The sequence below is a fragment of the Pseudorca crassidens genome, chromosome 3 (assembly GCF_039906515.1).
Source record: "Pseudorca crassidens isolate mPseCra1 chromosome 3, mPseCra1.hap1, whole genome shotgun sequence".
NCBI classification, from domain to species: domain Eukaryota; kingdom Metazoa; phylum Chordata; class Mammalia; order Artiodactyla; family Delphinidae; genus Pseudorca; species Pseudorca crassidens.
In genome coordinates this window covers 166423584-166449930 of record NC_090298.1, presented here as the reverse complement: position 1 = coordinate 166449930, position 26347 = coordinate 166423584, and the positions used below count along the sequence as shown (strand labels likewise).

Sequence of the window (26347 nt, the reverse complement as noted above, 5' to 3'; positions counted from 1 at the left end):
TCGGAAAACTGCAAAATATTGTTGAAAAAATTAAAGAAGAGACATACCATGGGTAAAAAAAGACAAGACATGGAGGAAACTTAAATGTAAAAGAAGCCAATCTGAAAAGGCTACATTCTGCACGATTCTAACTCTATGACGTGGAAAAGGCAAGACTATAGAAAGAGTGAAAAGATCAGTGGTTACCAGAGGTTGAGGGGTAAGGAGGGATGAATCAGTGGAGTGCAGGGGATTTTTAGGACAGTGGAACGACTCTGTATGATGCTATAATGGTGGGTGCGTGTCATTATACATTTGTACCCATAGAATGAACGATACCAAGAGTGAACCCTAAAGTCACCTAGGGACTTGGGATGGTTATGATGTGTCAATGTAGTTCATTGATTGTAACAAAGGCACTTCCTCAGTGCCATGTTGGTAGTGGAGGAGGCTGGTCACGTGGGGCTGGGTACAGGGAGTATATGGGAACTACCTGTACTTCCTACTCAGTTTTGCTGTGAACCTACGATTGCCCTAATAAATAAAGTCTATTAAAAAAAATAAAATCCTACGGGGCTTCCCTGGTGGCACAGTGGTTAAGAATCCACCTGCCAATGCAAGGGACACGGGTTTGAGCCCTGGTCCAGGAAGATCCCACATGCCTCGGACCAACTAGGCCCATGCACCACAGCTACTGAGCCTGTGCTCTAGAGCCCGCGAGCCACACCTACTGAAGCCTGTGCGCCTAGAGCCCGTGCTCCACAACAAGAGAAGCCACCACAGTGAGAAGCCTGCGCACCGCAACGAAGAGTAGCCCCCGCTCACCGCAACTAGAGAAAGCCCGGGCAGCAAGGAAGACCCAACGCAGCCAAAAATTAATTAATTAATTAATTAACTTTTTAAAAAAGGGAGCAGTGCAAGGGAATTTTGTCAAGTGATGGAACTGTTCTATATCCTGACTGTGATGATGGTTATACACATGTTAACATGCACAGAGCTACATAACAAAGGAAAAAGTCAATTCTGCTTTACAATAAGTTAAAAAATTTTAATGCAAATAAAGAAAATCCTGTTGCCAGATCCTCAGCTGTCCTCAGTTGGCCCATAAGACCCTGTTGTGTTTGGGGCTCTGAATCAACGTGTTATGTCTGGACCTGCTCCAAGCTAGAGATTCTCAGAAAAATACAAAAGACTGAGTATCTTGCAAATGATTTCTGAGGTCTGAAGCCCACCCAGGGGCCCTTCCTTTTGGAGCTCCACTTTGTCCATGGGACCTCAGGTCAAAATCTAGTGACTCTTCAGATCCACCAGCACCTTATTCACCTGTGGCTCTTCCCATGATTCCACCTCAGCAATGACCCCCTCAGTCACCCTGACACTTAGCCAGAAATTGGTACATCTTTCTATACTCCTTCCTCCAATCAGTCACCTAGATCTGTTGGGCTTACCTCCTGAATGCCTCCCAAAACTTCTTCCAAAATATCTGCCCCAGAAATATAGCTGACAAAGGACCCATGGTTCAGCATATATAAAGAGCTCCTACAAATCAACAAGAAAAAGGCAGAAACCCCAAGGAGGAAATGGGCTCCTCACAAAAGGTCATCTCCAAATGGCCAATCAATTGAACCATTTCTTGTGGAGGCAGCAGGAAAAGTGGAGAGTGGGTTTTAAAAGGAAATAACTTTCTGAGAAGTACCAAGGAACCAGCTATAAGGACTTTGTTGAAGTTCATAAGAGTGAAAACTTAGAAGCCACTAGACTGTCCATTTGTGGGGGAGTAGAGAAATGGAAAGAAAAATAGTCCTGTGATGGAATATTATGCACAAGTGAAAAGGGAAAAATATCTCCTCTCATCTCTGTCGCTACATAAGTGGATCTCAGAAAGATACTGCTGAGAGACTTCCCTGGTGGCACAGTCGTTCAGAATCCACCTGCCAATGCAGGGGACATGGGTTCGAGCCCTGGTCCAGGAAGATCCCACATGCTGTGGAGCAACTAAGCCCATGCTCCATGACTACTGAGCCTGCATGCCGCAACTGCTGAAGCCCACATGCCTAGAGCCCATGCTCTGCAACAAGAGAAGCCACCGCAATGAGAAGCCCGTGCACTGCAACGAAGAGTAACCCCCGCTCGCCACAACTAGAGAAAGCCTGCGTGCAGCAACAAAGACCCAACACAGCCTAATTAATTAATTAATTTTTAAAAAATGAAAAGAAAATACTCCTGAGTGAAAACAAAAAATAACTTGTGTGATGATAGTACAGTGTGATACTATTTATATAAATTAAACACACACGTGTGTTGTTTCCAGATACATCTCTGTCTGTGGAAGTAAATACACATTATGGAAGTGGTTGTCCCTGCTGGGAGTGCAGTGATTTTATTCTAGGTACTTGTGTCTTTCAAGTGTGTCTCCCCCACAGTGGTCAGAGAGATCATGTCACTGTAGATCCAGAGTAGAATGTAACCTGATGATCAATGCAGCCAGGCACATCAGTGTGATGGAGGTGGCCAAAGGGACCAGAAGGACTAGAGTGAAGATGGCCCTGATGCCACTATATGTCCAGCATATATAAAGAGCTCTTACAAATCAACAAGAAAAAGGCAGAAATGTCATAGGAAAAATGGGCCTTTCATAAAAGGTAATCTCCAAATGGCCAATAAATAAAAAGATGCTTGACATCATGAGTCATCAGGGAAACGCCAGTTAAAACCAAAATGTCATGACACCTACTAGAATGGCTAACGTGAGAAAGACCATACCAAGTGACGCTTCTGCACTGCTGGTAGGGGAGTAAAACGACACAACCACTTTGGAAAACTGTTTGGCAGGATCCACAAAGCTGAATCAACATCTACCCTATGGCTTCTAGGAATAAAGTCAAAGGAAATGTGGACTTACCTTCACTGAGAAACCTACGAGAATATTCCTAACACCTCTGCTTGTAATAACCCCAAACTGGAAACCATCTAAATGCTCAATAAAAGGATGTGTCAATAAATTGTGATGACTTCACAAAATGGAATACTATATCGCAGTGATTCTCAACCCGGGGTGATTTTTACCCCTAATGGGCCATTTGGCCACATCTAGAGACATTTTTGGTAGTCAGAACTTGGGGGGAGGGGCACGTGTTACAGTCATCCCGTGTGTAGAAGCCAGGGATACTGCACAACATCCTACAATGCATGGGACACACCAAGAAGCATTCAGACTCAAGTATTAGTAGTGGTTGAGAGACTCTACAACAATGAACAAGAATTATCACCCAGGGCTTCCCTGGTGGTGCAGTGGTTGAGAGTCCGCCTGCCAATGCAGGGGACGCGGGTTCGTGCCCCGGTCCAGGAAGATCCCACATGCTGCGGAGCGGCTGGGCCCGTGAGCCATGGCCGCTGAGCCTACGCGTCCGGAGCCTGTGCTCCACAACGGGAGAGGCCACAACAGTGAGAGGCCCGCGTACCGCAAAAACAAAAAAAAAGAATTATCACCCTGCCTGAAAGAAGCCATAAAGTCCAGCCTCTATGGGAAAAGAATCTAAAAAAAGAGTGGATATATGTGTGTGTATAACGGATTCACTGTGCCGTACACCTGAAACTAACACAACATTGTAATTCAACTATACCCCAATAAAAAAAATTAAATAAATAAATAAAATAAAATTGGATACCCAACCTCAAAAAAAAAAAAGTCCAAATGACAAGCAAAGTGATTCTATGCTATTCAAAGTCAAGTTAGGGGTTACCCTAGGGGTGGAGGGGCGCAGCGGGCAGAGGGAGTGACAGAAGAAGACACGGCAGAGGCTTCAGAGGTCTGGTGATGTTCTGTCCTCGATCGGGGTGCTATACAAACATGTTCATGTTGTGAAAACTTTGCAGCGTACATTTGTGACCTGTGCATTTCTTTTTGGCATGTGTGCTATATTTGAATTAAAAGTTCTAATAGTTAAAAATCCCCTCCTTCCTTCCACCCCGCTGCCCTATTCAGGTCTTATCAACTTTGTACTAGGTGATTGCCCCTACCTCTCCCCTCTTCCCCAGCCCGTCCTCCAGACAGCAGCCAGGGGAGTTCCTAGGACACACTTATAAGACCATGTCCCTCCCTGCTTTAAACCCTTCCGTGACTCCCTATTGCTCCCAAGACTAGATCCAAGCCTTTAAGGACTTTCTTGGCGCCAGCTCTGCTTCTTCTGCGGTCTCGTATCTACCTGCCCTCTCTGCTCCTTGCACCATTAACGAGCATCTCAGAACATGCTGCTTCAAACCTCCAAGTCTTTGCACCCACTGTCCTCTGCCTGACAGCCTGACTGCCCCGACACACTCTTGCCCTCCAAGGCTCAGCTCTGATGGCCCTGCTCATACCTAGGGGTCAGGAGGCTTTTGGATCAGAGATGATTTTCGGGGTTTTGGGGTTGTTTTTTTTTTTTCAGTTTTTCCTTTGTCTTTTTTTTTTTTAACATCTTTATTGGAGTATAATTGCTTTACAATGATGTGTTAGTTTCTGCTTTATAACAAAGTGAATCAGCTATACATATACATATATCCCCATATCTCCTCCCTCTTGCGTCTCCCTCCCACGCTCCCTATTCCACCCCTCATTTTTTTTTTTTGGTCAAAAAGAACCTTTATTCTGTTTATAACAGCCTCGTATGCTCTCATGCTTTCTTGCCAGATGCCTTTGGAGCAGGTGACTTCTTACCCATAGCGGTCATCTTTTTTGCTGGAACCTTTGCAGCAGCTGCCGTAGCTGCCTCCTTAGCAACAAGTGCTTTCTTGGGAGAAGTCTTCAGGGGAGCTGTCCTTTGAAGTTTCTTAACTTCAAGCTTGATTAGTCTGTTCCTCATTTTCCTCGCCTTCGTGACTTTATAACGATCAAAATCTGTCATCCTGGCTTTCTTTTCTCTGGCTTCAATCTTCTTGGCCCACCTTGTGGCTGCCCACTTTGCCTTGATATCTGCCTTCTCCCAGGCTTCTCGACAGACTTCTGCCGGGCCCTGTGTGGAAACTTGAGCGGGAAGTCAGTGAGCTGCAATGCATTTGAAAGGCATAGCCTGTCTCCTTACTTGAGTGCAAGGTCCATACACCAAAGCCCTGTTCTGATCAATAATATCTACAATCGCGACCAGCCTCCCAGCATGAGACCCAAAGGAGACGTAGGCCACCCGGCCAACCTCCACGAAGCGCCTGAAACACCATATTGACAGCATTCGGCGAAAAGGAAAGACCACCCCATATTTTTGTTTTGTTTGTTTGTTTTGGGTTTTTTGCCAGACTTTCGGGATCCTACATCCCTGACCAGGGATCGAACCTGTGCCTCCTGAAGTGGAAGCACAGAATCCTAACCACTGGACCACCAGGGAAGTCCCCAGAGATGATTTTCTTCTAGTCAACACACACACACACACACACACACACACACACACACACACACACACACACACGATTTGTAAAATACAAGAGAAGGCATTGAGTACTACACAAAAGCTTGGCCGCTCACCCCAGGACCTGTTTCTCCCTCTGGGACACCCCAGGGCACTCGTAGACTGGGAAGAACTGAGAAATCCTGGGCTTTGAACAAAGACTGCTCCTCTCCCAGTGGGTAAGGGTGAGGCAGGGGCCCCAAAGGTCCTGAGCTTGAGCCCTGCCCCTCTTCTTTACCTGCAGCCCCAGTCCCCACCCCTCCTCTGCCCAGCCAGCTCTCAGCTCCCTCCTCCTACCACCATTTCCGGAGGATTCCCCACCCCCACTCTGTAGCGTAGCAAAAGGGGAAGCGGGGTTGGGTGGGGAAGTTTCCAGGGAGGTAAATTTAGGTCAGTCCCACCAGCAGGTCACACCACCAGTGCTCCCACAGACCCCTGGTAGCCTGTCTCCTGCTACCCCTGCCTCTCAGCCCATAGCCTCACTGGAACAGACACCAGGCAGGCTCACTGCCAGCAGAGCACATCACCCAGGTTCCAGCCCCAGCTCAGCCATTCACAGGCTGTGTGACCTTGGGCAAGTGCCCTAACCTCTCTGTGCCTCAGGTTCCTCGCTTGCAAAAGCACAGGAGTACGCATCTCACGGGGCTGTTCAGGGATCAGATGAGTTCATTTAAAATAATGACTGGGGCTTCCCTGGTGGCACAGTGGTTAAGAATCCACCTACCAATGCAGGGAACACGGGTTCGAACCCTGGTCCGGGAAGATCCCACATGCTGCGGAGCAGCTAAGCTTGTGCACCACAACTACTGAGCCTGCGTGCCTAGAGCCCGTGCTCCGCAGCAAGAGAAGCCACTGTGATGAGAAGCCGGCGTGCAGCAACGCAGCCAAAAATAAATAAATAAATTTATTTTAAAAAATAAAATAAAATAATGTCTGCCATGTAAATTCCCCGTGATGGTTTCTGGCTAATGTTATTATTTTGAATAGGCGAGAAACGGAGGACAAGGCCTGCATTTGAGAAATAATCAGTAAATGCAATTTTCCCCTCCCCAGTCCTCCTCTTTTTCCTCTCGCTGCTCCTGCCCCAGCAAGCTCTGGAGGCCAAGCTCAAGGTCTGAATTAATCCTTCACCTGCTGACCTTCAGCCCCATCTGTCCAGCAAAGTTGCACAGCGGCCTCCCTTGCCTGGGTGCTGAGGGCGGTCCCTGCCGTTTGGGGGCCCATCCCCCCTCCTCTTGCCCTCGTCCACAGAGGCGGGCAGCCACGGGGCCTCCTACCACCCCACAGCTCTACCCTGGGCTGACACTAGGGACACGCAGACAGACACAAGGAATCTCCAGTGCATGCCTCCCACGGACACCTGGACATCTCCTGTCCAATCCAGCCCCTTCCCTCCCAACCTGCTGGTGTCCTGCGCTCCCCACTCAGGGACACCCAGCTGGCTACCAGGCCACAGAGGGACATCGTGCTAGGTGCACAGTCAAAGCCTGTCCTGCAATCTCCCTCCCACCCCTCTCTCTTTCCTTTCCCCAGTCCCTCCAGTATCCAGACACCCTCCTCTCAGAAAACAGGCCCCTTTCACTCTGTTCTCTCCGTGCACTGCCCATGCTGAGCCCCGTGACCCTCCAGATTGCTAATCAGAGCATGATGCCCTCCTATGAAAACCGACTGTGGCTCCAGGAAGTCTGAGCCCCAGGGCCCCTAGGCCTGAGTGGACAGCCTCCCCCAGGCTGTCCCCTTGGGTCACACTGGGCTTTTGTTTTCAGTGGAACCCCCCCTTGCCCAGCCCTCTGCATCCCTGCCCACCTGTCCCTTCAGCTGAGGGACATTCAGTCCTTGGGAAGGTTATCCCGACCTCCTAGCCACATCCTGGACATCCTGTTCTCACCCCCGCCACACACCCACACACCCACCATGTTGACCTGGAATCACCAAGGGGTCTCCTCATAAGCTTCAGCTCACAGGCCCCAGAGGAAAGACCCTGCAATTAACACTGGCATCAAAACCCCAGAGCGAGGAAATAAAAGGGTTGATTGGAACGAACCATAACTTTCAAAACAGAGTCCAAATTATGACAAGGAATTCATTCACCTTATAGTGAACAAGATGTGGGTTATAACTGAAACTACAGGTAACTCTTGAAACAAATTCATTGGGTGCTTTTTTATGGAGGGTGGGGCATTCCCCCCCATGAATTTGTATTTAATAATTCACATGTAATCTTCCAATAGCATTCTGGAAAGAGTCATTTTGGGGGACAGACAGACACACACACACACAAAGAGAACAAAACATAAAAAGTGGGAGGGTATGGTGACTTGAATTGTGTCCCCCCCTCAAAAGATAGGCTGAAATCTTAACCTCCAGTACCTGTGAATGTGACCTTATTTGGAAATAGGGTCTTTTGAAAAGATATTTATTTATTTATTTGGTTGCGTCGGGTCTTAGTTGCGGCTCGTGGGCTCCTTAGTTGTGGCATGCAAACTCTTAGTCGCGGCCTGCATGTGAGGTCTAGTTCCCTGACCAGGGATCAAACCTGGGCCCCCTGCATCAGGAGCGCGGAGTCCTAACTAATGCACCACCAGGGAAGTCCCTGGAAATAGAGTCTTTGCAGATGTAATCAAGGTACGATGAGGTCATCTTGGGGCAGAGTGGGCCCTAAATCCAATGACTGGTGTACTTATAAGAGAAATTTGGAGAGAGCAAAACACACACACAGAGAAGTGAAGACAGGCAGAAACGAGCGATGCTGCTGCAAGCTGAGGAACGCCTAGGAGTGCCGGCAGCCACCAGAAACTAGGCAGAGGGAGGAAAGATTCTTCCCTAGAGCCTTTGGAGGAAGCGTGTCCCTGCCAACACCTTGATTTTGTCTGTTTGTTTGTTTGTTTTAGCCGCACTGTGAGGCTTGCAGGATCTTAGCTCCCTGACCGGGGATTGAACCCATGTCCCCTGCAGTGGAAGCACAGAGTCCTAACCACTGGACCGCCAGGGAAGTCCCTTGATTTTTGGATTTTGAACTTTCAGAACTATGAGAGAATATGTTTCTATCTTTAAGCCAACCAGTTCATGATAGTGTGTTACCACAGCCCCAGGCAAACCACACACAGGTCTCAGGGTCTGATTCATTTTGCATTTGAGTCATGCTCCCTGGAGCAACCAATCCTGCCTTTGCCAATGGCCCCCTTCTCCATGTTTAATTATGTCTTGGACTGACCACCAAGTCTTTCTTTGTCAATGACTTATCAGCGTTTTTGGTCCCTCTCTATAGCCTCTTCTGTCTACCGATTGGAATCTCACCAGGTTGCAAGATTTGTCATATCATTTTGCGATCGACTTGCAGTGTGTTAGCATTGTGTTTTTGTGGAATGTTTATAATATCCCACAAGCAGAGAATGACTGATTCCCACCCCATCCCCCCAAAAAGTCATGTCCCATGGGTGTGGCTCAGTTCTGGGAAAAAACTTGGAGGTTTGAGTGGGGACCAATTTCCTAAATTATCAATTTAGTAGGAAACAGTTTTCATATTGTGACAATTCTAATGTCTCCCCATATTTCAAAACTATCCTCCTTGAAGATGTGACAGCTCTAGGGATCTCCCCAAAACTGCATCTAAAAAGATGGATGACGCAAGTGCTCTTGGGACAACTGGGAACACAAACCTGGATCCCTACTTCACACCACGCCTCAACATAAATTCCTGATGGATCAAAGTTTTACATGGGAAAAATCAGATCATAAAAGCACTATGAAGAAAACACATGGGGACTTTTTAAAAATAATAATTTGAGAGTAGGTAAGGCTTTTTTTTTTTTTTTTTTTTTGGCTGTGCTGCAAGGCACGTGGGATCTTAGTTCCCCGACCGGGGACTGAACCCAGGTCCTTGGCAGTGAAAGTGCTGAGTCCTAACCACTGGACTGCAGGGAATTCCCTGTAAGGCCTTTCTAAGAAAAATAAATTAAACATAAAAACCGCAAAAGAGGGTTTCCCTGGTGGCGCAGTGGCTGAGAGTCCGCCTGCCGATGCAGGGAACATGAGTTCGTGCCCCGGTCCGGGAAGATCCCACATGCCGCGGAGCAGCTGGGCCCATGAGCCATGGCCGCTGAGCCTGCGCGTCCGGAGCCTGTGCTCCGCAACGGGAGATGCCACGACAGTGAGAGGCCTGCGTACCGCAAAAAAAAAAAAAAAAAAAAAAAATACGCAAAAGAAAGAGGTGGATAAGTCCAACTTCCTAAAATCCAAATAGACTTGTGGGGAGAAAACATTATAAACAAGGTAAAAATACAACTCGGGGGGTACAGAAATATTTATAATAGAATGCTACTCAGCCATAAAAGAGAATGAAATAATGCCATTTGCCACAACATGGATGGACCTAGAGATTCTCATAGTAAGTGAAGTAAGTCAGACAGAGAAAGACAAATATTATATGATATCACTTATATGTGGAATCTAAAATATGACTCAAATGAACTTATCTATGGAACAGAAACAGACTCACAGACATAGAGAATAGACTTGTGGTTTCCAAGGCGGTGGGGAGGGATGGATTGGGAGTTTGGGATTAGCAGATGCAAACTAATACATAGAGAATGGATAAACAACAAGGTCCTACTGTATAGCACAGGGAACTACATTCAATATCCTGTGATAAACCGTAATGGAAAAGAATATGAAAAAGAATGCATATATACGTATAACTGAATCACTTTGCTGTAAAGCAGAAATTAATACAACATTGTAAATCAACTATATTTCAATAAAGTAAATTTTAAAAAATGCAACTGGGGTGAGTGTGGATATTACAGCTCATATCAGAGAATAAGTCATTTCCTTAATATTAAAAAGAGTTTCTAGGTGTATTTTATCATAAGTTTTAAAGCCTCTCTAACTAAAACAAAACAAAACTAAAGAAAAAAATTTTTTCCAGGAAAAGAATATAGAGATCCACTTTTTTTTTTTTTTTTTTTTTTTTTTTTTTTTTTTGCGGTACGGGGGCCTCTCACTGTTGTGGCCTCTCCCGTTGCGGGGCACAGGCTCCGGACGCGCAGGCTCAGCGGCCATGGCTCACGGGCCCAGCTGCTCCGCAGCATGTGGGATCTTCCCGGACCGGGGCACGAACCCGTGTCCCCTGCATTGGCAGGTGGACTCTCAACCAATGCGCCACCAGGGAAGCCCAAGATCCACCTTTTAAAGACCGAGAGGATGCGCAGCCTCACCCCAAATAATAAAAACGCAAATTAGAACTGCAAGATTTTTAACCTCTCAGATTAGCAAAGTCCGATAGTTCTGCCCTTGTGGAGGGTGGGAGCCTTGCTACAACAGCTGTCAAAATTCTACCCTCCCACACGCCCTGACTAGCAATTCTACTCCTAGGAACTTATGATGATCTACTCACCCTGACTCAACATCACCTCTGCACCAGGTTACTCATTACACCGTTACTTAGATTAGAAGCAAACTTCTTGTCCGTGGATAGGGGACTTGTTCCCTTAAAAACAAAACGTGGTGAGAGCTGCCCAGCTCTGTGGCTACAGTAAAAACCCTTGACTTGAAGAGTGTAAATTGAGGAATTGGATAGCATGTGAATTATATCTCTAAGGCTGTTACGTAACAAGAATAAAACAAAACACTCACTCCCCCTTTCCAAAAAACAAAAACAACAGCAACAAAAAAGAGACTTCTTTATGTATGGATATCAAAGCACTCCTAAAAGTATTAAATTAAAAAACAAGATTCAGGTGCCTCAAAAAGTTCACATAGGGCTTCCCTGGTGGCGCAGTGGTTGAGAGTCCGCCTGCCGATGCAGGGGACACGGGTTCGAGCCCCGGTCCGGGAAGATCCCACATGCCGCGGAGCGGCTGGGCCCGTGAGCCATGGCCGCTGAGCCTGCGCGTCCGGAGCCTGTGCTCCGCAACGGGAGAGGCCACAACAGTGAGAGGCCCGCATAGTGCAAAAAAAAAAAAAAAAAGTTCACATAGAGTTACCATGTGACCCAGCAATTCCTCTTCTGGGTCTATACCCAAAGGAATTGAAAGCAGATACTCAATGAGATAGTTGTACACCCATGTTCATAACAGCATACTTTACAACAGCCAAAAGGTGGAAGCAACCCCAGTGTCCATCAACGGATGAGTGGATAAACAAAATGTGGTCCATCCGTGCAATGGAACAGCCCGGATGAACCGTGAGAACATGATGCTCAGTGAAGTAAGTCAGACACCAAAGGACAAATACTGTCTGATTCCACTTCTAGGAGGTCCCTAGAGGAGTCAGATCCATGGAGACAGAAAGTAGATGGTGGGGGCCAGAGGCTGGGGGAGGGGGATGGGGAGAGTGTTTAATGGGGACAGTGTTTCAGTTTGGGAAGATGAAAAGTTCTGGAGACGGATGGTGGGGATGCTGTACAACAAAGTAAATGCGCTTAATGCCACTGAACTGGACACTCGACGTGGTTAAAATCGTACATTTTATGTTACGTCTATTTTAACATCCATTTGAAAATATCAAGATGCAAAAGAATGAATAAGGTGCAAGTTATTCTTTCAAAATAGAGAAAGAAAAGAAAAGAAGATGTTCATTTCTACACAGAGACTCTTTCAGGAAGCTGAACCCATGAATTGAGCTGCTGGGGGCCTGGGAGACAAACATGGTGGGAGAAATTTGACTGTTATAGGAAAGCCTTGGGCAGCTTTTTTTTTTTTTTTTTTTTTTTTGCGGTACGCGGGCCTCTCACTGCTGCGGCCTCTTCCGTTGCGGAGCACAGGCTCCGGACGCGCAGGCTCAGCGGCCATGGCTCGCGGACCCAGCCGCTCCGCGGCATGTGGGATCTTCCCGGACCGGGTCACGAACCCGTGTCCCCTGCATCGGCAGGCGGATTCTCAACCACTGCACCACCAGGGAAGCCCCTTGGGCAGCTTTTGAATGGTAGATATTTACTGTTCCAAAGCGGAAACGTTCTAATCAGAGATTGTCATCTCCTATTTGAAAAACGCTTTTAAAATAGTACTCCTGGGAATCCCCTGGAGGTCCAGTGGTTAGGGCTCCAGGCTGGCGTGAGAGTCACTAAGGTGGACACTCCAGGGCACGGAGAGGCAGTGACAGATAGAGAGACATCTGGGACTTCGGTCCCTACCCCACCAGAACAGGGGAGCAGCAGCCCCTGAGGCCACTAGAGGGGGCAAAGGGTCCCAAGGAGTGGGTGATGGGGACACATAGCAAGGGTTGTGGGTCTGACCTGGATGGGTCCTCAGGATGCTGATTTGGAAACTGCGTCAAGATAGGAGGGGGTCTGACAGTGCAAGCAGGTCTCTGGATGGGAGGTTGGGGCTCTGTCTGAGTCTCCTATTGCTACAGTAACAAATCATCACAACATGGTGGCTTAAAACAGTACACATTTTACCTGATAGTTCTGGAGGTCAGAACAAAAATGGGTCTCACTGGGCTAAAATCAAGGTGTCAGCAGGGCTGGATTCCTTCTGGAAGCTCTTGGTGAGAATCTGTTTCCTGGACTTTTCCGGTTTCTAGAGGCTGCCTGCATCCATTGGCTCGTGGTCCCATCAGCCATGTTCAAAATCAACAGTATAGCGTCTTCCAATCTGTCTTTCTCTGACTCTCCTCCCTCTCTCTTATAAAGACCCTTGTGATGACATTGGATCATTCCCCCCCCCCCATCTCCAGATCCTTTAACTTAATCACGCATGCAAAGTGCCTTTTGCCTTGTAAGGTCACATATTCACAGGTTCCAGGGGTTAGGATGTGTGGGCATCATTATTCCACCTAGCACAGGGCCCATCGTCCAAGGTCCAGGGTCCAGCCTCCAGTCCTGGCCATGATGGCCCCGGGGTCTGGAAAAGGCCAACGTGCTTGGGACCAGCCATCTGACTAGGGGGTGCAGAAGGGACAAAGAAGCCCTCAGCTTATTACCTGGATCAGGGCTTATCAGCCTCCCCAGTCCTACTTTCCTGTCCCACACTCAAGCACAGAGGGTATGAAGGTTGGAGGGGAGGAGGATGCAAGGGGCTCCCCCCGCCTCCCTAGGGTCCCCCTTCCCACCACCCAGACACCCTACATCGGACTCACCAGCTTAGAAATGGCTCCATCTCCCCACTCCCCACAACCAGGCCCTGGCTCCTCTGATTCCCACAAACCCTGGCGATTTTACCACTAAATCCCTCCAGAGTTCCTCCCTTCACTCCTGTCTGCAACTCCCAGACCACAACCCAGCCACTCCTGCTGCCGTCTCATTTTAAATCTGATTGTGCCTCTCCCCAGAGAACCCTGGAGGGCCTTTAGTGACTGGTCCTGCCCTACTGTCCTCTCATGACTCACCGTTGGACCCTAACTCAGCTAAATCCCCCACCCACTTATCTCTCAGGTTACAGATGTCATCTCCTCCTGGAAGTCTGCCCTGAACACTCCATGCTCACTGATGGAGTGGGCTGGGGTGTGGGGCCAGAAGGGCATGGAGTAGCCCAGAAGCAGCCCATCTGCAGAAGGTTCGGCCTGCATCTCTTCCTGCCAGGCTGAGCCCTTCCTCCAGCCTCCCCACCTTTGCCCATGCAGTACCTCCCACCTGAAATCTCTCCCTGACCCCGGCCCACCCAAATCCTCTATTGAGGGCCTCCCCTCCACATCTCCAGGAATCTCCTGCTTCTCCTCTGGGGTCTGGACCACCCCATTCCACCATGTCTTGGTGTCACTATTAATCCAGATGGCTGCCATGTTCTGAGCACCCCCAGGTGCAAGGCGCCGTATACCACAGTCCTAGTCACAACGCTGAGAAAAGAGGCTTTATCATCTGCCTTTTCCCTATGTGCAAAGGAGCTCTTGGAGGGCCGGGAAGAAAATAAAAGGGTGAATGTGGACAGAGGGGTTCTGAGGGCCAGGCTGACAGCTGAGCGAGAAGGACGCACACATTTGAAAAGAGAAGGAATAGCCCAGCAGAGGGAACAGCAAGTGCAAACACTGGGAAACTGGATCAAGACGGACAGCTTCATCCACACTTGCAGCAGAGGTCTCTGCTGCCCTCCCCCTTTCTATGTGTGGAAATCAAATCTCTGAGATGTGAAGCAACTTGCCTAGCCAAAAAAAGCCCGGGCTTCCCCCACCTTGCCCTGGGTCTGCTTCAGGGAGAGACATTGTCCAAAGGTGAAGCCACTTGCCCAGACGACGTGGGGTTGGCCAGCGGCTCTGGAACCCCCTTCCCTTCAACTGGCGACAGCTGGACCACGAGTCCCTTAGGTGCTGCTCAGGTGCTCACAGACCACCTCTGCCTGATGCGGGATTGTCCTGCGTTCATGGCTCGCCCAGACTCCCCGCCCCTGTGCGCTGGAATCACCTTCTGTTCCCCCCGACCAGTGGGAGCCTGGGGCTTCGCCACCCCCCACTCCGGCCTATCTCCCACCCTTATCGTCCCAGCTCTGCAGCCTGACCCCTGCCCCCCCACCGAACCGCACCCTTTGCCCAGCTGCCCTCCACGCCTCCCAACTCCCAGGGTGGTTCCTTGGGTTCCCAACTCTGAGGCTGGACCCATGAACCACGAATTGGACCAGCTTGACCTGAAAGCTGGGACAGGTCCCCAGACTTGGGGCACCGGGGGTGGCCTCTGAGGCCTGGGGCGGAGTCCGGGCCTCCGCCACAACGACCAGCGGTGCGCTCGGGCGGATCAGGGCGTCCGTGGTGTGTTGGCAGATGCGCGGTTGGATCAGAGCCGCGCCAGAAGAGGGGACCCGGGAGGGGGCTGGGGAGGACCTGCAGCGAACGGAAGAGAAACCGGGGCTGACTGAGCGCTCAGCGGATGGTGGTAGGTTCAAAGGCAAGAGATAAAGCACAGGCAAGAAACCTGCGGCTGGATTCCTCCAAGGCGCGCCTCGGTTGCGGGGGTGGGGGCGGGCGGGGCTGGAGGCGGGGCCCTGTAGCGCAGGCAGGGGGTGCAGGAAGCGGCCTAGTCGCACGGAAGGGGCCGAGCTCCGTTAGGACCCCGCGCCCCGCTGGGCTCAACCGGTCCCCGCCCCGGCCCCGCCCTCCAGGCCCCGCCCCCGATCCCGCCCCGCGCTCCCCTAAAGCCTGCTTCCCCGCCCCCGGCCGAGGCGGTGCCCGGAGCAGAGTCCGGCTGCGTCGTGCGGGCGATACGCGTCTCCTTCTCCTCTGCATCTGCGCCAGGCGCGCTCTCTCCCGCCCCGCCGCCGACCCCTGGTGCTCCCGGCAGCCTGAGCCCCCAGGTAAGCGAACCCCCTGCGCCCCGAACGCGGACCGGAACGCCACTCTCGCGGAGAGCTCCGGCCCCGCCTCCAAGGCCATGGCGCCCGCGGCGGCCCCCAGACGCATGCAGTCCCCCATCAACTCGCCCGGGACGGCCTCTCGGGGCTTCCCATCTGGTCCCAGGCCCGGGCCGCCTCCCCGATAGAGCCCAGCTCCCCCGAGGGCCCGGGCGCCGCGAGCGCCCGAGGACGGGGCTGCGTAACGGGCGGGCCGGAGTGGGGACGAGCCTAGCACGGTGACGCGGGGGAATCCGGATGTGTGAACGCGAGGACCGCGACGGGGGTTGTCGGTCCGTCACCAGAGAATCCATACCTAAGGGGTGCCACCGACGTGCCAGGTCTGGGGATGCAGCCGGGGCCGTGGCCTCGGAGCCCGCAGCGCGGCCGCGTAGACGGCTGGGACCCGCGGAAACAGACACAGATCATTCCAGACATGCTAAGTGCGGGGAAGACAACACATCTGCGAGATGGGTTAGGGTCAGGGAGGCATTCTCGGAGAAGGTGTCATCCGGGCCTGAGGGGACCAGCCAGCGAGGGGTTTTTAGGCCCAGAAAACAGCAAAAGATTCTGAGGCAGGGCCCAGACTGGTGTGTTTGCTGAGCGGAAAAGAGGCCAGCGTGGCTGAAGTGCAGTTTGCTGGGGATCCGAGGTGAGAGGAGGTTGGCCCCCGGGGCCACGAAGATAAGAGGCGGATGTGGATTCCGTTCTCAAGTCTGTGATGACCACGTAGGCTTAGAACAAAGTGAGTGACCGGATCCACTTGTGTCTTAAGAAGACCCAGCAGCTGCTGTGGCCAAAAGAGACCGGAGGAAACCCTGGAGGAGGCTGCTGGTTTGGACCCGACAGGAAGGGGGGGATGGAAAGTGGGTGAATTTGGGTTCTTTTTGTCAGAAGAACACTGCCTGTATTCCCTGCCCGCTCAGAAGTGGGGCAGGAAGGAAAGTGCATGGAAGAGATTTCTGGCACCAGCAGCTGGGAGTGTGGAAGGATAGGAAAACTGAGGGAGAAACACATCTGAGGGTGTGAAGCTGTTGTGACCGAGTCCGATTTCCAAAACCTGTGAGATACCACCTGAGGGGGAAGGTGCCTGAGGACCTGACTCTGAACCCAGGCCAAGTCCAACGTGACTGAGTGCAAGGGGGCAACCTGGATCTGCTGTATGGGGCCACCTGAAATAGAAATTCTGGAGGGTAGGGTTGTCTTTGAAGCCCCCCGACCCCACCCCAAGTCCCTAGCCTCAACTCAGCCCCCTTCCAGAAGGAGCTGCTGTGAATAAACTTGACAATGGTGGGAGTGCCCAGAGCCTCACTCAGCGCAGCTGGGTCCCTGTAGGCCCAGCCAGGCTGCAGGGAGGAGGCAGTTGGGACCTTCCTTGCCTGCCCTCCCAGCTCACCTACTCCCAGCTGGGAGCCTTGGTCATTGAATTGGCCTTGGGGCCCCAGAGAAAGTTTTCTGGACTTCAGTTTTCCCATCTATAAAATGGGTCAATAGTACCTGTATCTGGGAGTGTTGTTCTGATCAATGGAAGTCTCGGCTATGAAATAGGAAAGGGCTTGGCCAATCCCAGGGCCAGCCTTATGCCTCGGGGGATGGAGGAGGGCTGCAGCACTGGTGGGAGTTCTGGGCCCGGTGAGCCTCCATTTCCTGCTCTGAGAAATGGGAGGAAGGCATAACGGCGTCCACCTCCAGAACCCACAGTCTGCAGACTGAGTGAGTTAGGCGTGTAAAGTGTTCAGTTGGCCGAGCGCCTGGTGTGACGTGGTCACTGGGCACAGGAGCCGCTGGGATGAGTGTAGCTGGCCGTGGGGAGCTGGCTAGGGCTCACTCCTCCCACCACCCCTGGGATGCCCACAGCAAAGCAGGCACCAGGCGGCACGCTCCTCTCTTATCTGGGTACCACAGGGTTTCCCCTTTCCGGCTGTCTGGAAGCTGCCTCTGACCTTGTCCTGCCGGTTTGAATGTAGTGCTCTCAGGCTAGTGACTTCACCTCCTGGTTCAATTTCTTTACCTATAACATGGGAATAATAGCAGTCATCACCTGAGAGGTGTCCGGCTGGTAATAAGCACCTGTGAAAGCAGAGGGGATGCCCGGGTGGAAGCAAGGGGAGCCCCGAGAAGTGACCTGATTCAGCCTCTGGAAGGGTGGGGGAAGCCTTCTTGTAGGAGGTGACCATCTGCCAGGTTACTAAGGATTTTTAAGAGTTCATGGGCAGAGAGACCAGTGAACAAAGATGTGGAGGGGAAGCACCACAGCATGCATGGGAGGAGCTGCAGGCAGGAGCCAGGAACTCGGCATGGGAGTGACTGCACTGGTCCAGACCCTGACGAGGCTGGACCAGGTGGAGGTGTGGATGAGAGAAGTGGGTGCATCCTGGATAGACTTGAAGTTGAGGATGGGGTGGGGATGGAATAGCCACTGATGGCTAAGCAGGTTCAGGCGCAAGTCAGCAGTCTATTTCCCAGCATCTGGAAATTGTAATGCCGCTAGACACCCAGGTGGAGACCAGGTTGCGGGGGGCGGGGGGGCTAGAGCTTGGGAGACATCCCCGCCCTGGTGGGATGGATTGGAGAGAGGGTGGAAGGAAAGAAACCAGGAGTGGGTGGCAAACCAGAAGCCAAGGGAGCAAGGGCTTCAAAGTGGAAGATGAGATCAGTCTCTGAATCCCCTGCTTGAATAATTTCTCCCCATGGCAGGGGTCTTACTCCCTTATTTGGTTGCCGTTCCTTCCCCAATGCCCAAGCCATTCAGACTGGGCTTCTTTTTGCTATCCGTGAATCGGCCCCTCAGACCCAGCCTGGCTCTGACCAGATTGACACAGAGGAGGCCTTTCTCCTCCGTCAATCTGGCCTTTGTACCTTTGTTAATATGATCCTGTCGCACCAGTTCTCCACACTGAACCAGCAGGATCTCACCTCTCTCCCCGCTTCCTCCTAGGCTCCCCAAACCATATTTTGCTTCAGGGCCCCATGACTGTATCCAAGGAGGGGTCAGGCCCCTGCCAGCGACCCCCTGAGGATCCCCCCCACTACCCTGTGCTTGGCCCCAGCTCCCTCCCACCCTGTCATTGATTCATTCAGCACGTACTTCTGAAGCACCTGTGCTGGGAGGCACTGGGAACTAGCAGTGAACAAAATGAAGCTTCCCTGCCGCCCCCCCCCACCCACACCTCATGGATGGAGCTGACGTTCTGGGAGGGGGGCAGCCGGGAGAGGGAAGAAACCTGAAGGATGGGAAGGAGCCAGCCAGGTGGACATCTGGAGGAAGAGCATTTCAGGCAGAGGGACTATCATGTGCAAAGGTCCTGAGGCACAACCTGGCCTGGTATGTTGGAGGTATAGCCGAGAGGCCACTGTGGCTGGAGCAGAGTGAGCCATGGGGAGAGTGAGGAGAGGGGCAGATGAAGAGACTGAGGGTCCTCAGGGCCCCTCAATCCAACAATTGCAGACCCTGGTTGGGCCCTTGTTTGAGGGGTGCAAGGTTGTTGGGCCCCACTGCTGTGCGGTTTGCAGGGGTGTTGCTTTGGTGTGTTGTCCCCTGTGTGGAGTGGTCAGTGCACCCTGAAGGCGGAGGAGGCTGGCAGGAGGAAGGAAGAGGAGGCCAGCCCTTTCCTGGTGGGCAAAGCTTCTCCCCTTCCTCCTGCACGTGGCGGGGGGCTCAGCTGACCTGGGAGAATCCCTGGAGGGGCTGGAGGGAATGGAAGGAAGTAGCCAGGGAGAGGGTGCTGATGGAGACAGAGAAGGGGGCCAGGGAGGCGGAGGAGGTGCAGAGCCCAGAGCTGGGTGTTGGGGCAGGATGTTCTCAGGGAGGTGACCGGAGATGGTAGGCAGGGGCCTGGCTGGGCCTTGAAGATGAGCAGCAGAAACCAGAGCAGGTGTGTTTTGAGGATGGCCCCCTCCACCAGCCTGCTGTCACTCCCCTTCCAGGTGTAGGAGAAAAGACTCAGCATCCCTCCTCATCCCACCCCCCACCCCCATGGACAAGGACCTTGTCACCTGGGCCTGCTCACCCTTCCCACCCACCCCCCCTCATCCAGGTATGCACCAAACCCCTCCAGTTTCAAAGGCTTTACAGAGGGAATTCGGACACTTGGGTGCCGGCACATAGGTCAGTGGTTCTGTGGAGCCCAGACACTGTGGCCTGGACCGTTCCCTGACCCCCTCCAAATTGGGGATGGGTGCACCTAAGGGCACCTCCCTTTTGGCCCTGGCTCAGCATTTTTTTTTTTTTTTTTTTTTTTAGGCTGCGCTGCCCACGGCATGCGGGATCTTAGTTCCCCAACCAGGGATCGAACCCGTGCCCCCTGCTTTGGGAGCGCCGAGTCTTAACCACTGGACTCGCCAGGGAAGTCCTCTTGGCTCAGCTTTGACCGTGATCCTGGCAGGAGTGATGGGGCCACAGCTGGATCAAGGCTAACCTATCGGGAGATGGCAGGGGACAAGGGCAGTGACAGGAGGGGAGAGCAAGCAGGACGAGCTCTGGAAACGTCAGCCTCTGGGTGTCATTTCTCCATCTGAGCTGTTGGCTAGAGCAGGTCTAAATATAAGGTTGTCACCTCCCTGCCCTCACCTCTCTTCACTCCCCGCTCTGCTCCAGCCCCAGGGGCCTCGTCTTCTATGCCTTGAATCAACCAGTCTTGGTCCTGCCTCAGGGCCTTTGCACAGGCTGTTCCCGCTTCTTAGAATGCTCTGTCCCCACGGCCTCCTCCCTCATCTCTCTTTTTTTTTAAAAAATAAATAAATTTATTTATTTATTTTTGGTTGCTTGGGTCTTTGTTGCTGCGCGCAGGCTTTCTCTAGTTGCGGCGAGCAGGGGCTACTCTTTGTTGCCGTGCGTGGGCTTCTTCTTGCGGTGGCTTCTCTTGTTGTGGAGCACGGGCTCTAAGCGCACGGGCTTCAGTAGCTGTGGCACACGGTCTCAGTAGTTGTGGCTCGCGGGCTTAGTTGCTCCGTGGCATGTGGGATCTTCCCGGACCAGGGCTCGAACCCATGTCCACTGCATGGGCAGGCAGATTCTTAACCACTGCACAACCAGGCAAGTCCCTGGGCCACAGATTTTAAGGCAGTTCTTGGAGGAGGTATCAGGCTGTCCTCAGGTGTCTGCTTCCTCTAACGTTGTTCTTCTCACTGGCAAAGTAGTGACTCTGAATTCTGAAATGGTCGCCTTTTTTATACAACCAAATTCACGTGACTCTATAGACATGTTGCAGTTTATGGAATAGGATGCATTTATTTGACCTCAGAGCCTGTATGAAGAGCCCAGGGAGCAAACCTGAGTTGTGGGTCCTGCTTTCAGTGAAGTTGACTCTGAGGGTTAAGGATTTTCAGGATCTTTTCCAGGGGTACAGCATGAAAGTCCCGGTGCTTGAGTTGAAAGAATTAGGCAGATGCTTGCGGTGACTTCTGCTAGCCAAATAGGCTGCAGGTGCTTGCCTGTTTCAACCTATGACAGCATTCAGCCAGGACTCTGAGATGAACCAACTGAAATTTTGGAATTCACTGAAAAGTCATGACTTCGGACCTTGGGAAGTCTAAAAAGGACACGAGACGGCTTCCCTGGTGGCACAGTGGTGGCCAGTGCAGGGGAAATGGGTTCGAGCCCTGGTCCGGGAAGATCCCACATGCCGCGGAGCAACTAAGCCCGTGCGCCACAACTACTGAGCCTGTGCTCTAGAGCCCACGAGCCACAACTACAGAGCCTGCGAGCCACAACTACTGAAGCCCACGTGCCTAGAGCCCGTGCTCCACAACAAAGAGCAGCCCCCGCTCGCTGCAGCTAGAGAAAGCCCGCGAGCAGCAACGAAGACCCAACGCAGCCAAAAGCAAGTAAATAAAATAAATAAATGTATAAAAAAAATAAAAAGGACATGAGGCATTTGCATACAAGGCTTGCTCATACATTACCTGGAGATTGGTCACAGAATATTTAGAAACCATCACTGCAGCCATGGCTTTCATTCAGAGTAGTTCTTTACAGAGAAACAGAGGCTAGCTGTCTCTCCCTGATTACTGAAATATTCTCTGATCACTCCCCTTTGTAAATGTTACCAGCATTTGTTTGTATTTTGCCTAGACATTCTCCATCGCCTTACCCATGCTGATTTAACTTGGCTGCCCTGAGGAGGTAATTTTTGAGCTCGAGGCCTGAGTTGGAGCTGGTGGTGGACACCCACAGGAAGTGGAATTTGTTGATTGCCTCCCCTCCAGATCCCTCTCTCCACTGAGGAGACAGACACATCCCTGGGCAGTTACAATGCAGAATAACCTGGGCCAAACAGAAGGACCACAGGCTCTCTGACCCACCCTGGCAGTCCTGGAAGACTTCCTGGAAGCAGTGACAGGCAAGCTGCTTACTTGAAAGGTTAGGGGAAGGTGAATAGTGATCCAGGTGGAGGAAACAGCCTAGACAAAAGCTATTGCATTGGCAGTTCCCTGCCGGTCCGGTGGTTGGGACTCCACACTTTCACTCCTGAGGGCCTGGGTTCGATCCCTGGTCGGGGAACTTCGATCCTGCAAGCTGAGCAGCATGGCCAAAAAAAAAGAAAGAAAAGAAAATATTAGGCATCTGGGTACTGCATTACAGCGATGTTTCTGAGATATGAACAGACCCTGGGAATCAGGCCATGGACACTAGGCTGAGAACCAGGGAGTCTGGTAGCTGCAGGAGGTCAGCAGGGTAGAGGGGGCGTGGGCAGGGCCAGATCACAAAGACCTTGGTGATGAGTGCCAGGCGCAGACAGAGGGGTGCCCCCCATGTGGGCCCCCCCCTCCAGGGCTGGGGAGGGACAGGCCTGTAGAGTGAGCCTCTGTGGGGTTGCTGAGAGAGTGATGGATGGGAAAGAGGAAGTGCTTAGTCTCCAGTTACACAAACACCCCTGGTTCTTTTTTTTTTTTTTAACACCCCTGGTTCTTAAAGGGCCCACGGACAGACTCCCCCTGGGAACCTTTCCCTGCGCCACCCCTGATGAGCCATCTCACACGTGCCCTGCTTGGCTCCCCGCCCTACCTAGGTGAGCAGGCAGGCACTGGGGTGATAACTCCTTCAGTGAAGGCGCTGCTAGCCTGAGGCCACCCGCCAGGAGCAGATCCTCCCAGGCTGGCTTACTCTGAAGTTCACGGTTAGCCTCTGTCCTCTGGGACCCTGACAGGTCTGCAGGCCCCTGTTCAGCTGTATGTCAAGTCAGGGGGTACTGGGGCTCCCAGCTCTTGAGGCCACGCCCTCTCCCCATCCATCCTCACCACTCTTCCTTCTAAAATGATGCCTTCTCCGAGTCCCCCATGCAGAATTTGCCCAAAAAGATCTTCTGGTCCTGTCCCACCCCTGGGCTGTGTGTCCCCAAATTCCTGCCCAAGCCAGTAGTTCCCAGATCAGGCTGCCCACCCCAACATGCTCTAGCCCCACCCCCTGAAGACACCCCTACCCAGCCGTGCTTCCCAGCCCCCATCACCTCTCAGACGCCAGCCACTGGTGACCTCTTGGGGCAGAACTTCGCTAATCTGAAATCCCAAGGACAGCCCACGTGCTGGGGTTGTTCACAGGAGAATCACCCCCTTCTGTGGACATCGAGGCCCAAGGCTCCCATTGCTGCCCCTGTGTCTTTAAGGCTCAGGTGACAGGCACTTGTCAACTCTCCCTTGAACAAGGAGGGCTCAGACCTGGGCTGGCAGGCTCACCAGAGTTCAGTACCAGCCAGGACCGAATGTCATCTTCTTTTCCTCGTGTTTGTTTTATGGCCACTGTCTGCACGTGATGCTGAGAAGCTGGCTTTCTCTTTCTCTTTTTTTTTTTTTTTCCATTATAGTTTATTGCAAGATATTGAATATAGTTTCCTGTGCTATACAGTAGGTCTTTGTTGTTTATCTATATATAGTAGTTTGTATCTGCTAAGTTCAAACTCCTGATTTATACCTCCCCCCACCCCTTCCCCCTTTGGTAACTAAATTTGTTTTCTACGCGTGTGTCTGTTTCTGTTTTGTAAATAAGTTTCATCTGTATCATTTTTGTTAGATTCCACACATAAGTGATATCATAAAATATTTGTCTTTGTCTGACTTCACTTAGTGTGATAATCTAAGGGCCATCCACGTTGCTGCAAATGGCAGTGTTTCATTCTTTTTCATGGCTGAGTAATATTCCATTGTATATATGTACGGCATCTTCTTTATCCATTCATCTGTCGATGGACACTTAGGTTGCTTCCATGTCTTGGCTATTGTGAATAGTGCTGCTATGAACATAGGGGTGCATGTATCTTTTTGAATTAGAGTTTTGTCCAGATATATGCCCAGGAGTGGGATTGCTGGATCATATGGTAGCTCTACTTTTAGTTTTTTGAGGAACCTCCCTACCTGGTCTCCATAGTGGCTGCACCAATGCCCACCGACAGTGTAGGAGGGTTCCCTTTTCTCCGCGCCCTCTCCAATGCTGGCTTTCTCTTTCGGGGAAGGAGATGTGGATGGAGGGAGGCAGCCTGGGCAAAACCCGGAGGCAGAGAGACCAGGGCAGAGGTGGCCACAATGATTGAGATGAGAGACGGGGCCTCGTCAGCGGGAATCGAGCAGAGAAGGGGGGACTCGCTTGATTGTTACGGGGGAAATGGATGCAATTGTGGGACCTGGTGAGTAGCTGAGTGTCCAGGGTGATGGGGGGTGGTGAGGAGGGATTGGGATGACTCCCAGATTCCTGTCCCCGAAGACTGGGTGCATGGTGGGATCTTAGCCGAGAAGCGTGCTCAGGGTGGAGGATAACTTGAGTGTGATACATCTGGGCAAAGTGTAGCCAGGCAGTGTTGGGTTAGCCGGTTTGGCATCGGGGGAGAAACCTGGCAGCTGCAGGAATCTGGAAAACCAAAGCACAGGCACACCGATTGTGGCTTCTGGGTGGGTGAGATTTCCCAGGGAGAAAAGCTGGTATGAGAGGGTACAGGACTGGCATCATTTAGGGCCAAAGGAGAAGAAAAACATCTTGCATTAGGTTAGGCAGGCTGCCACGGTTGTTAGGAGAGCCAGACAGGGGGGCAGACATACTACTAGGAGGTCAGGAATCCACGGACAGAGAGTTGACCACTGGGATTGGCCTGGGCCAGGGGGTGGTCACCGGCGACCCAGGCAAAGTCCAAAGTAGCGAAGCAGAGGTGGGGAGAATCACAGGCATAAAGGCAGCAGGTCCCGTTCTCCAAGAATGCGTAGGCTGCCGCTGCTGGGCTGAGGTTCCGTGAGCCCGTGTTCATCTAGAACGCTGGGTGGTATTGAGCTAAGTTCACGTGCAGCCTGGCCCTTTACCAACCGTGTGACCCTGGGATGATAAGTCAGTCCATCCGTGCCATGGGGACAGTAACCGCATCTCCCCTGGAGCGCAGGGAGGTGGGCGCTCGGGGCAGCTGGCGCGGGGCCTTCCTGGAGCTAGCGTCTCTGGCAACACCTGGGGTGGTCCCAACGCCGGTGTGTGGAGCAGCCGCTGCTGTGGGTGTGAACGAGGCCTGCTGTCCCAGGAAGCAGTTTGGCTTTTGCCCCTGCTTCATTCTACCTGAGACCGCCTCCATGAGTGCTGTCGTCTGGGGGCAGCAGAGGGGCCCAGCAGCCAGCTGGTGGGAGAAGTAGGGCAGGTGTTAGACCAGTTTGGGCAGAGGTGGGATGCCGTCAGAGTGCAACCTGGAGCCCACAGTTCCCTCCACCCTGGAAGGTGGGTAGCAGCAGCATCTTGGGGGCTGACCTTGACTGGGAATTAGTTTCATAAATGGTGAGCCGGGAGTGGGGGACTGCTTGCCAGCCAGAAGTGCCCCCTCTGAGCCCCTTTTTCTTCTCTCTTCTGTTTGGTATTTTCTTTTCTCTCTCTCCAAACTAGTTAGCTCTGTCTTCTACAATCTCCAATCAACTATCAACCCCACAGTGGGAAAAAATGTTTTTTCCTTTTTCTCTGGATAAATAATGCTTCCTTCTTCTTTTTCCCTTGCACCATGTATATTGCATTTTATTTATATGTTTTTTAAGGTATAGTTGATGTACAACATTGTATATTTAAGAAACCTGAAATTGCATAGTGATTCACAACTTTTAAAGGTTATACTCCATTTATTCTTATTATAAAATATTGGCTATGTTCCCTGTGTTGTACAATATATCCTTGTAGCTTATTTATTTTATATATAGTAGTTTGTACCTATTAATCCCCTACCCCTGTCTTGCCCCTCCCCCCTTCCCTCTCCCCACTGGTAACCACTAGTTTGTTCTCTGTATCTGTGAGTCTGTTTCTTTTGTGTTACATTCACTAGCTTATTTTGTTTTTTAGGTTTCACATATAAGTGATATCATAGAGCATTTGTCTTTGTGTGACTTCACTGAGCATAATACCCTCCAAGTCCATCCATGTTGTTGCAAATGGCAACATTTCATTCTTTTTCATGGCTGAGTCCACGGTGAATTTTTTACTTCAAATATTGTATTTTTCAGTTTTAGAATCCCCATTTGGTGCATTTGTATAATTTCTGCTTTTTTTTTTTTTTTTTTTTTGTGGTACACGGGCCTCTCACTGTTGTGGCCTCTCCCGTTGCGGAGCACAGGCTCCAGACGCGCAGGCTCAGCGGCCATGGCTCACGGGCCCAGCCGCTCCGTGGCATGTGGGATCTCCCCGGACCGGGTCACGAACTCGTGTCCCCTGCATCGGCAGGCGGACTCTCAACCACTGCACCACCAGGG

General features: G+C 51.6%; 1 protein-coding gene and 1 pseudogene across 2 annotated transcripts in view; one reads left to right on the top strand and one right to left on the bottom strand.

The window, feature by feature from the left end:
• Nucleotides 1–4616: 4616 nt before the first annotated feature.
• Nucleotides 4617–5183, bottom strand: LOC137221076 (large ribosomal subunit protein eL14 pseudogene; annotated as a pseudogene).
• Nucleotides 5184–15456: 10273 nt separating this feature from the next.
• Nucleotides 15457–26347, top strand: part of CERS4 (ceramide synthase 4) — a 30640-nt gene continuing 19749 nt past the window's right edge. The window contains exon 1 of one of the 2 annotated variants that reach the window (XM_067733912.1): nt 15457–15616. The gene's annotated coding sequence lies outside the window, so the exon portion shown is untranslated. The remainder of the gene's footprint in view (nt 15617–26347) is intronic. The other variant, XM_067733911.1, reaches the window with a different exon arrangement.